The sequence below is a fragment of the Delphinus delphis genome, chromosome 8, assembly GCF_949987515.2.
Source record: "Delphinus delphis chromosome 8, mDelDel1.2, whole genome shotgun sequence".
Taxonomy (NCBI): Eukaryota; Metazoa; Chordata; class Mammalia; order Artiodactyla; family Delphinidae; genus Delphinus; species Delphinus delphis.
The window spans coordinates 96608375-96617478 of record NC_082690.1 but is presented as its reverse complement, the minus strand read 5'-3'; the positions used below and the strand labels follow the sequence as shown (position 1 = coordinate 96617478).

At 48.3% G+C, this 9104-nt stretch overlaps 1 long non-coding RNA gene across 1 annotated transcript; it reads right to left on the bottom strand.

The window, feature by feature from the left end:
- Positions 1 to 711: 711 nt before the first annotated feature.
- Positions 712 to 5855, bottom strand: LOC132429189 (uncharacterized). The gene is made up of 3 exons (XR_009520314.1): positions 5346 to 5855; positions 4076 to 4196; positions 712 to 2046 (listed from the first exon to the last, which is right to left on the bottom strand). It is a non-coding gene; the product is annotated as an uncharacterized lncRNA (long non-coding RNA).
- Positions 5856 to 9104: the final 3249 nt, after the last annotated feature.

Here is a 9104-nt window from a genome sequence, read left to right as displayed (position 1 = left end):
AGAACAGAGAAACTCTGTCCCACCCAGGGGGCGGGGGAATAAGGAGAGAAAGACCTGGAAGCGCATTTTGGATTCCAAAGGAAGCGGACAGAGAGAAGGCTGTGTGAGGTGAGATTTGGGAATATAGGCAAAAGAGTCCCCACACGTTAGTTAAAAGCTCAGTTCTGCAGTCAGTCAGACTTGGGTTCAAATCTGGAGTATGCTAACCACCTGGGGGATCTCGGCAGTAACTTAGCCTCTTTTTAGGCCAGCAGTATAGGTCTAGAGCGAGGCTAGTAGAGTTTGCATCCTGGCTCTGTGACCTTAAGCAAGTTCCCTAACCTCTCTGTGGCTCACTTTTCTCCTCTGTAAAATGTAAACAACACCCACCTTCTAAGGTGTCCTAAGGCCTTAGAATCTTAGAACAGTGCCTGGGACATTGGCAACCACTCAGCATATGTTAGCTATTGTTATTACCTCTGGAGTTTTTCTTCAAATGTAGTAGACAAGACACATTTTAGCTAACACATACTTTTTTAATTTGACTAGTTATGAGTTTATTTTCAAGTGTATTAAAATATATGACTAGCACATCAGAGCTGTGGTTTCACTAATGTTGTTGCTTCAGGCAAGGCTATGTAGAAAAAGGGAATCGACTTAAAGTTAATTTTAAAAATAAGGAAAGTTAATAAAAGTCAACTTAAAATATATAATATAGGAGGAATGTGAGTATGGAAGAAAATCATGCAGGCAATACCTAAATGGCTCAAAAATTTGGGAAAAAATCCGTGATGCCATGTTCCTTTTTGCTTATAAAACCTTCTAAGGCACATGGGTGGAGAAATGAAGGAGGAAAGATACTGATCTAGATGCTATCAAAACTTTGCCTCTTTTCTCCTCTGTAACCACTCTTCTTCCCTCTTTGAGAATTCAGTAGAAGGGCCCAGGCAAGCGAGACCTGACGCCCTAGTGAGCTTTGGAACCCCGAAAGCATTGCGGACTTGGGGGGCTCGGGGAAGAGAGGCCGAGCTCTGGAAACCGAAAGCCAACTCCCCAACTTCGCTCTCCTGTCGCGTTTAGGGCGATTCGGGCCTCTCTGATTTTTTTGGATCACTGGGTCAATCAGTCAGCCAATGCCTCGGGAGAAGTTTAATTAAGCTCAGATCGCCGGCGCGAGCTGCCAAAGGTCTCCCTGCCCGCCCCGCCCCCAGCACATCTGGTGAAAAGCTTCTCCCGCTCCCGGCAGGACGGGCCGCAGCCCGCGCAGGCGCATCGGCAGGACGCCCAGCGCCCCGCGGCCGGCTCGGCTCCCAGAACAGCGTTGCAAACTGTTGCATCAGACAGCAAGCAGCCGGCCGGGCCGCCAGGGTTTCTAGGAAGATAGGAAAGGTCTGAGATCTTCTGTGGTCGCTTGGGAGCGTTGGCGGCCACTCAAGGTGTTTACACGCTGGTAACACGATCCACTGAAATCTCACGCTTGCGCCAGTCGTGGGGGGGGGGGGGGGGCGGGTAGGGACTTAGCCACAGGTGAAATTCGCTGTACTCCGCTGCTGCATCTGCTCCCACCCCAAGGCCCCAGGCTGGACCAACCAAACTGGGATTCGCTGTGCTTTACTAAGAGCCAGGGCCCTGAAGGAGTGAGCAGGGTTTGATTCCTCTTCCCAAGAACAAGAATGCCCCCGAGGAATTTCTCGCTCCGTGAAAGTGCAAAACTAATTTCCCCGGATAAGCGCTGTTGCCGATTCCCAAAAGGACTTGGAAAGATCCCAGTAGGAATGTTTAGTGGTTTCCAAATCTCTTCATCCAGCAGCTGAACACGCAGACACTGACCATCAAAAACTTCTTGGTGGGTGGACACATGTCCTCCTTCACAGATAGGCCTTCTTTTGGTACATCTCAGTCCCCATGTTATGAAGACTTTGGACATTAGCCAGAGGATGCACAGTCATGAACTCAGTGCAGACACAGCACACATATACAGGTTCTCTAGACCCAAACAGCTCTGCAACTCAGGTAATGGAAAAGTCTTCCTTACTCTCCCTCAGTCTTCTGGTCTCTGAGCCACTCCTTCCTCAAGGGGAGAGAAAATAATACTGTATCTAGGAGGGTTGGGCCAGTCTTGGGGGTGGGATGTTCAAGAAGAATGAGTACTGATTTAGAATCTACTTTCTAAAGGGATTTCCAAGGATGTAATCTGAATCCTACAGTTCAGTCCTCTCTCTCATTTTTTTTTTGGGGGGGGGGGGAGTGGGGGAATGGTTTAAAACCAAGATCATTCAGTATTAATGGATTTTCCAAAAAGACAAAACCCGGCAATTTACCTTATGCATTCTGTCTTTGCTAGGGTGTTGATGGTGGAAATCTATTCCATTTGAATAATCCTGAAAGCTAAAACAGGCCTAGTGTTCTTCCTTGCCCTCATTATTATGAATCACTCAGTCCCAAGATTCAATAGAAAAATGACCGAAAAGACTCATAAGCATTATCCCACACATCCTTTTGCCAGATAGTCACTGTTGTTTGTTTAAGCCAACATTTTCCTTTGGACAGTGGGGTATTATGGCACTATGGGATTTTTCACCAGAGTAGATGCTTCATAAATATGGCCTGAGCTATTTTGGTCAATAGTGATCTTATAAACGGAAGGAGTGACTACTAGAGAAGGAAGGAGCATGGGCTAGTGCTGGAGCTGGAGCATTTCTGAGCCCTGCTTCTGAAGTTATATCAGGACCCAAACCTTCAACCAAACAGGTGTCACCACAGTGGCGTCTGTGGTCACAGAGTGTGATCTCAGGGAGCTGCCAGAAGCTGACAGAATGTCAGATATGTCTAAGCAACAGTCCTCACCTGGAGAAGCAAGTCATTTACTATTATGGGGCCTCTCCAGGCATAGAAGTTGGAGCCAGGAGGTCAGAAGCTAGGTGGGAATGGGAGAAAGTAACCTTCTGAGCTCATGTTAGGTTCTCTGCTGTACTGCTAGGATCTACACATCGTGGGCCCTCAATACATGTTTGTAGAATGAATGCACTGAAAGAATGAGGGAAGCAGCAGAGAGAGGAAAGGTCAAAGAGGTCTAAGAATTTTGCAAGAAGCAGCCTAGGATGTTCAGGACTCTCTGGTGTTGGGTAAGAGGGGAATCCTTGTAGTTCAAAGACGTAGGGTGAGAGAGTCACAACTGTTAAGTGACAAGTCTCAAGAAGTTCCTTCTGCTTTGGTTTCCCAGTTTGGAAAACCTCCAGTTAGTGATTCCAGAGCTGGCCAGTCAATCTCTTCAACCAAGCCTAGTGACATCATCAATCATTGCTTCACCTCGACAGAATTCCCGGAGCAAACTTCTGGAAAAGTAAGGGGTCTGAGGGAGGGTGTGTGACTGAGATCCAGAGGACAGGAAAATCCCCCAGAAGCCATCCTTTAAAGCCATAAGCAAAGTGGTGGCCCAGATGACTAGATGATGGAGACAGGCACTAAAAATGTGATTCGTTTTCCACATTCTGGGGGCACTCATAAATTCTCAACACTATACCCAGCCTAAACCCAGACAAACCTTCTGTTCTAAAGGCTTATGATCTAAATTCCTTGTGGAAAGTCTGTCTTTGAAATGTTTAAGGCACCTCATTTAATCCTCATTTTCACTTCAAGTCAGGTACCTCCTCCCTGAGAAACCCACCACATTTGAAGTTTGTAGCTGGCCTTCCTTCTGTTTTTGCTATTTATGTGCCAATTTAAAGGGTGGAGAGAGCCACATTAGTTTAAAAATAAAACACAAATAGCAAAATGAGTCTTGGTTAAAGTAAAAACCACAGAAGGGATTTTTTTTTTCCCTCTCATACTTTTCAGATTTTCCTAGAACCACCTTTATTTCCTCAGAGCCCAGACATAGAAAGTGAGTGGGCCTCTCCAGATGCTCTTCCAAGGGAAAGCGAACGCCTCATTCCTATTCTCCTCTGATTGCACCTTGAGGATTTGTTTTCCTATTTTAGACAATTGAGTCTCAGACTGGGTCTCAGAAAGCTATTGAAGCCTTTGCTACACATGTGGTATTTTTGAGCAGTCTTAGAATAGATTTTGGTTTGTTTTTGCATGGTTTGTATCTTACCTCTTTTGTTCAGCTGTATCACCTTGTATATTCTGCGTGATGGGTGACGGGAACATCACTTTAAAGTCAGATACTCCTGGTAGATTCCCAGCATTGCTACTTACCAGCCTTGTGACCTCACCTGTCAAATGAGAATAACGATGCACACCTCTCAGGGCTGTAATGAGGATTAAGGAGTCAAGACACAGAGAAGACTCAGCACAAAACAAGCGCTTAATACACTGTAGCTATTATTAAAAAACGGTCCTTTTATCTCTTCGCTCCTTCCTTAACCAATCCTCTCCTATTTTGGAGAAGGAAAGAAAGTTAGTCATCTGTTTCCATGGATGATTTTTATCAATTTTTGCATCACCAAAGGGTCTATCAGAAGGGGAGACAAGGCTGAGTTGACTTGTAAACACCTGGGCCTTTTAATGGGATGGGATCAGTGTTCTTGCCTCTCAAGAGGTGACCAAACCAGCAGTGCAGGGACGGGGGAAACATTGAAGGCCGATGGTTGGGTGGTAGGAGCACAGAAGATGGGGAAGAGTGGTCAGGAAAAGCAGGCCCAGGGCTAAGGCGAGGGGCCATATGGGGTGCCTGCTACCCGCTTTGGGGTTGTGAGTCTAGCTCCTGCAGGCCGAGGCCCGCCCACCCCGGGGTCTGGTAACCGTGGGACCCGAGGCGCATGCGGCAGCGCCCTCTGCCGGCTGCGCGGGGCAAGCCGCCCGCCCGGCAGTTCTGCAGGTGGGACCCGGGATCCCTCTCGCTGCCTCCGCCCCCGCTCCATCCCTTCAGAGGACCTCGTGGCCCGGTCCCCGACCGGATTTCGGGAGGAGCGTCCCTATCTGACGCCTGTGGGCTGAGCAGAGACGATGCTCGGAAACATCCAATTCATCCGGGATCGGAGGCCGCGGGAACCCACCCAAAACCCGCAGAGGCTGCGCCTCTGGGACCCGGGGCCAAAGCCTGCTGGGCTGTCGGATCGCCTTTGGCCAAGACCACGGGTTCTGCGGACAGAGAGGAGCCCTGGGTTCGCTTTCTGCCTCATCCATTTTCCAGCTAGGTGACCTTGGGCAAGGTACTTAAATTTCCATGAGCCTTAATTTCCTCATCTTTAAGATGGAGAAAATGATCCCGACTTTAGTGGGTTTACATGACGATTACGTGGGATCAGACAGCCTGGGTTGGAATTCTGGCACTGACTTCAGCTAGCTGTGTGCCTGGGGCGAGTTACTTAACCTCTCTGTGCCCCGGTTCCCTTCAAAATAGGGATAATAAAGGTACTTACCTCCGAGGGTTGTTGCCTGCAAAGCGCTGAACACAGTGCCTGGCACAGAGTAAGCGCTCAATAAATGGTGGCTATTGTGGTTGTCGTTATTATTGTTCTTAAGACCGCTGAGCACACGAGCAGAACTCTAGCTGGCGGCTATTATTAGTCTTTCCTGGGTCCGGCTATTTCTTTCCGGGCATTGTTAAAATCTTTTACCAGGCGCTCGCGTCCTAATCAGTAGCCGAAGGACAGCCGGCCTTCCCGAGTTTGGAAAATCGAGGTTCCCCTGGAGGAGGGCCAAGAACGCGGCCGCGGGCTGCAAGGACCGGGACCTCCCGGGAGGGTGCCTGCGCCACGCCGCCTCCGCCCGTGCCTCCATTAGCGCGCGTCAGAGCCGCAGTGACGTCGCCAGGTCCGCGGGCGGGGGGGAGGCGCGGCCTGGACACGCGGGAGCCTGGGGTGACTGGGATGACCGTGGTGCCCCGGCCGCGCAAGTGCCCTGCTGCCCCCGGCGGCTGCGGCCGAGGCAGCCCGAGGAGCTGCGGGAAGGCCCTAGCCGGGGTTGGCTCTCCCGCGCCTGCGGGCGCTGGGCGCGCCGGGGCTCCGCCTGCAGCCCCCGCGCCCCGAGCCCGCCCAGCCCCGCGCGGGGCTGACCTCCTGGCAGCCGCTTAGTGTCTGCGTGGTCTTTCCCCTCCTGTCCTCTCTTCCCCACACCCGCCCCAATCTTATTCCTTCTCGTCCCCAGCGACACGCTCAGTTTCTTCCTCCACCTTCCTTCTGGACCAACTCATTTGCTGTGAGTGGTTATTAACCACCCACAGGAGGCGCCTCCCACTCCAGGCTCCATCTGCAGCCCTCGGCGCGCCCATCTCTTCGCTGGCCTGGCCGGACAGTTCCACTTGGCTTGCCGTGCACGCATCTCCAACTCGCCGCGTCTGGTCCATCTCAGTGATGGCAGGACCATCATCCTAGACGCCTCGCCCCTCTAAACACCTCTCCAGGCACTCTCCATTTCTTCATTCTGATTCCAGCCAGCCTGGTTTAGGGGGCCGTCTCCCATTGGCTATTAACATATTCCCCTCAAGGATCTCCCTGCTGCGCTCCCGCCTCCTTCAAATCCATCCTCCACACACCGCCAGAGCGATTACCTGCAGTCATGCCTGGCCATGCCTTTCCCTGCTTAAGGCTGCCCAGCCTGGGACCCCAAGCCCTCTCCGTCTTCATGGACACCCTCCTCTGCCGTTTTCTATCTGATACCTTTCAGAGCTAGCCCTGGGTGTTGCACCATGCTGGGACCACACGATTCAAGGTCTTCCGTACGTTTACTGCTGTTGGGCCCTATCAAGGGAATTTACTCCCCACTCCCCCTCCTGCCCCAGCTGGCTTCCTCTTACTCATTCCCCAAAGCTCAAGATGTGAGTCACGTCTTCACGACTGCCTTCCCTGTTCTGCTATCTGGCTGAGTGAAGTGTCTCTGGACCCCCAAACTTTCTATCCCTGCTGCTTTAGTTGTATTTGGCATAAAGGCCTGATCTTTCAGGATGGCCTCTGAGGCCCTGCCTGGTCTGTACACTGCCCCCCACCTTCACCCACAACTCCAGCCTCTTCCTCCCTGGCTCTGGCCACAGTGGGGGTCTCAGTTCTCAGCCTCTGTGTTCACCTTCCCATGCCAGTGGCTTGGTACAGCCTGTTCTCTCTGTCTGTACCTTTCTGCCCTTTCTCAGCTACTCAACTTTTGGCTCTCATTCTAAGTAAGCATCATTTCCTCAGACTTCCTCCCCTGACCCTCCCCCACCCACCCCCAATTCAGTTGAATTCTCCTTTGATGGATCAAAGCATACAAAAACACCTACAGAGAATAATATTCTTAACACCTGTTTATCCTGTACCCCTTCCCTGGCACCCCCCCTCCTTGCCAAAGCTTAACATTTGCTGTAGTTTCTTCAAATCTTTTTTTAAGGACATAAAACTTCACAGATCTAGGTAGAGTCCTCTGAACTCATTTCTGTCCCTCCCCTAAGGTACCTGATCTCTTGCATTTGGGGTTTATCGTTCTCATTTATGCTTTTGTATTTTTTTACTACATATGTTTGTGCCTATAAACACTTCATAGAATTGTTTGGCATGTTTGTAAACTTTGAAGAAATGGCATTTACTGGATATATCATTGTGTAACTAGTTTTTTTCACTCAGCATTATGACTATGAAATGTAGCCACACATGTAGTTCTAGATCATACATTTTCACTGCTGATTCGGGTCCCATTGGATGAGTTCAACACACTTTACCCATCTCCTTCTGGAGAACATTCAGCTTATTTTCAATTTTTTTTTCATTTAGAAACAATGCTACAATGAATATTTTTTATACCCATCCCTTTGTGTGAAAGTTAGCCACCCAGGAAGATTCTTGGGTGTGGAATCGCTGGCCTCAGGTCGTGTAAATTGGCAGCTTTACTGGGCACGGCTGAACAGTTTTTCAAAGCGGTTGTACCAGTTTACACTTCGATAGCAATATATGAGTTCCCGTGCTTGGCTTCCTCAACAACACTTGGTAATGTCAGGCTTTAAAACTTTTGCCAAGCTAGTGGGTGTGAAATGGTATTCCAGTGTTTTAATTTGCAATTCCCTGTTTACAAGAGAGACTGAGCATACTTTCATGTGTTTACTGGTTATTTGCCTTTCATCTTTTTAAAATTGCCTCTTGGTTTATTTGACAGTGCTTCTATTGGATTATCTCTTATTATGTGTAGGAGGCCTTTATATATTCTGGGTACCAATTCTTTGTCAGGCTGTAGCCCATCTGGTATCTCCTACTCCACTCAAGCGCAGTTTTAAATCTGTGTGATTGATTAATGGCTGACTTTCCCACTAGACTATAAGCTCTATGAGAAGAGGGACCAACCTCCACAAGGCATGTAGTGTCGAACACATACCGGGACTCAATAGTAAATGTTTCTGTACTGAGGTGTATTGACATTATTTGTCTTTTTACATGCTTATCACTTCATCCCTCATCCTCAGTGACCCACAAGGCTGTAAACTCCTTGAGAGCAGGAATCTGGAGCTATTTTATTCATTTTTCGTGTCTCCATCTTTGTATCTATCACAACATAACACCTCTGTCACAGAATACATATCCAGTCAGTTTTGCTTAATTTCCTTTGAGCTTTCTCTTTCTCTTCTTTCCTTTCTCCTTAACCCATCTTCTATCCCTAAGCCCAGTTATATTATCTATAAAATGAAGGAATATGAAAACCTCAGCTGTTTGTGAGAATCACACGATACAATGTATTCGAGGAAGTTAGCGCTCAATAAGTGGTGACTTTTCATTATCCCCAGAACAATCATTTTGGTGACTAAAGATACACTCTATTTAATTTTAACAGCAGAGTTCTTTCAGAGAGAGAATAAAACTGAACTTCCTGAAGATCTGGTGAGCGTTTTTTTTCCCCTCCCTTTATTGGCATTTGACCCACTATATAAGGCTCAGTCCCAACACGATCTCTGAAAAGCATCAAATATCATTCTTCTCCCTTTCTTTTATAAATTCCAGACATATCAAAGGCATATGAACCATACATAGAATTCAAACCTTTAAGTGGAAACATATAAAGGCCAATTCCACATCTTTGGACAGAAGTCAGAGAGCAGAAAAAAGGTCTGTCAGTGATACCAGAAGTGGGATTTAGTGGTTGCAGCCAGGGACAAAAGCAGAATTCTTACATCTGTTTCCTACATCTGCCATTGATTGTGTGACCTTTGATCTATTTATAAA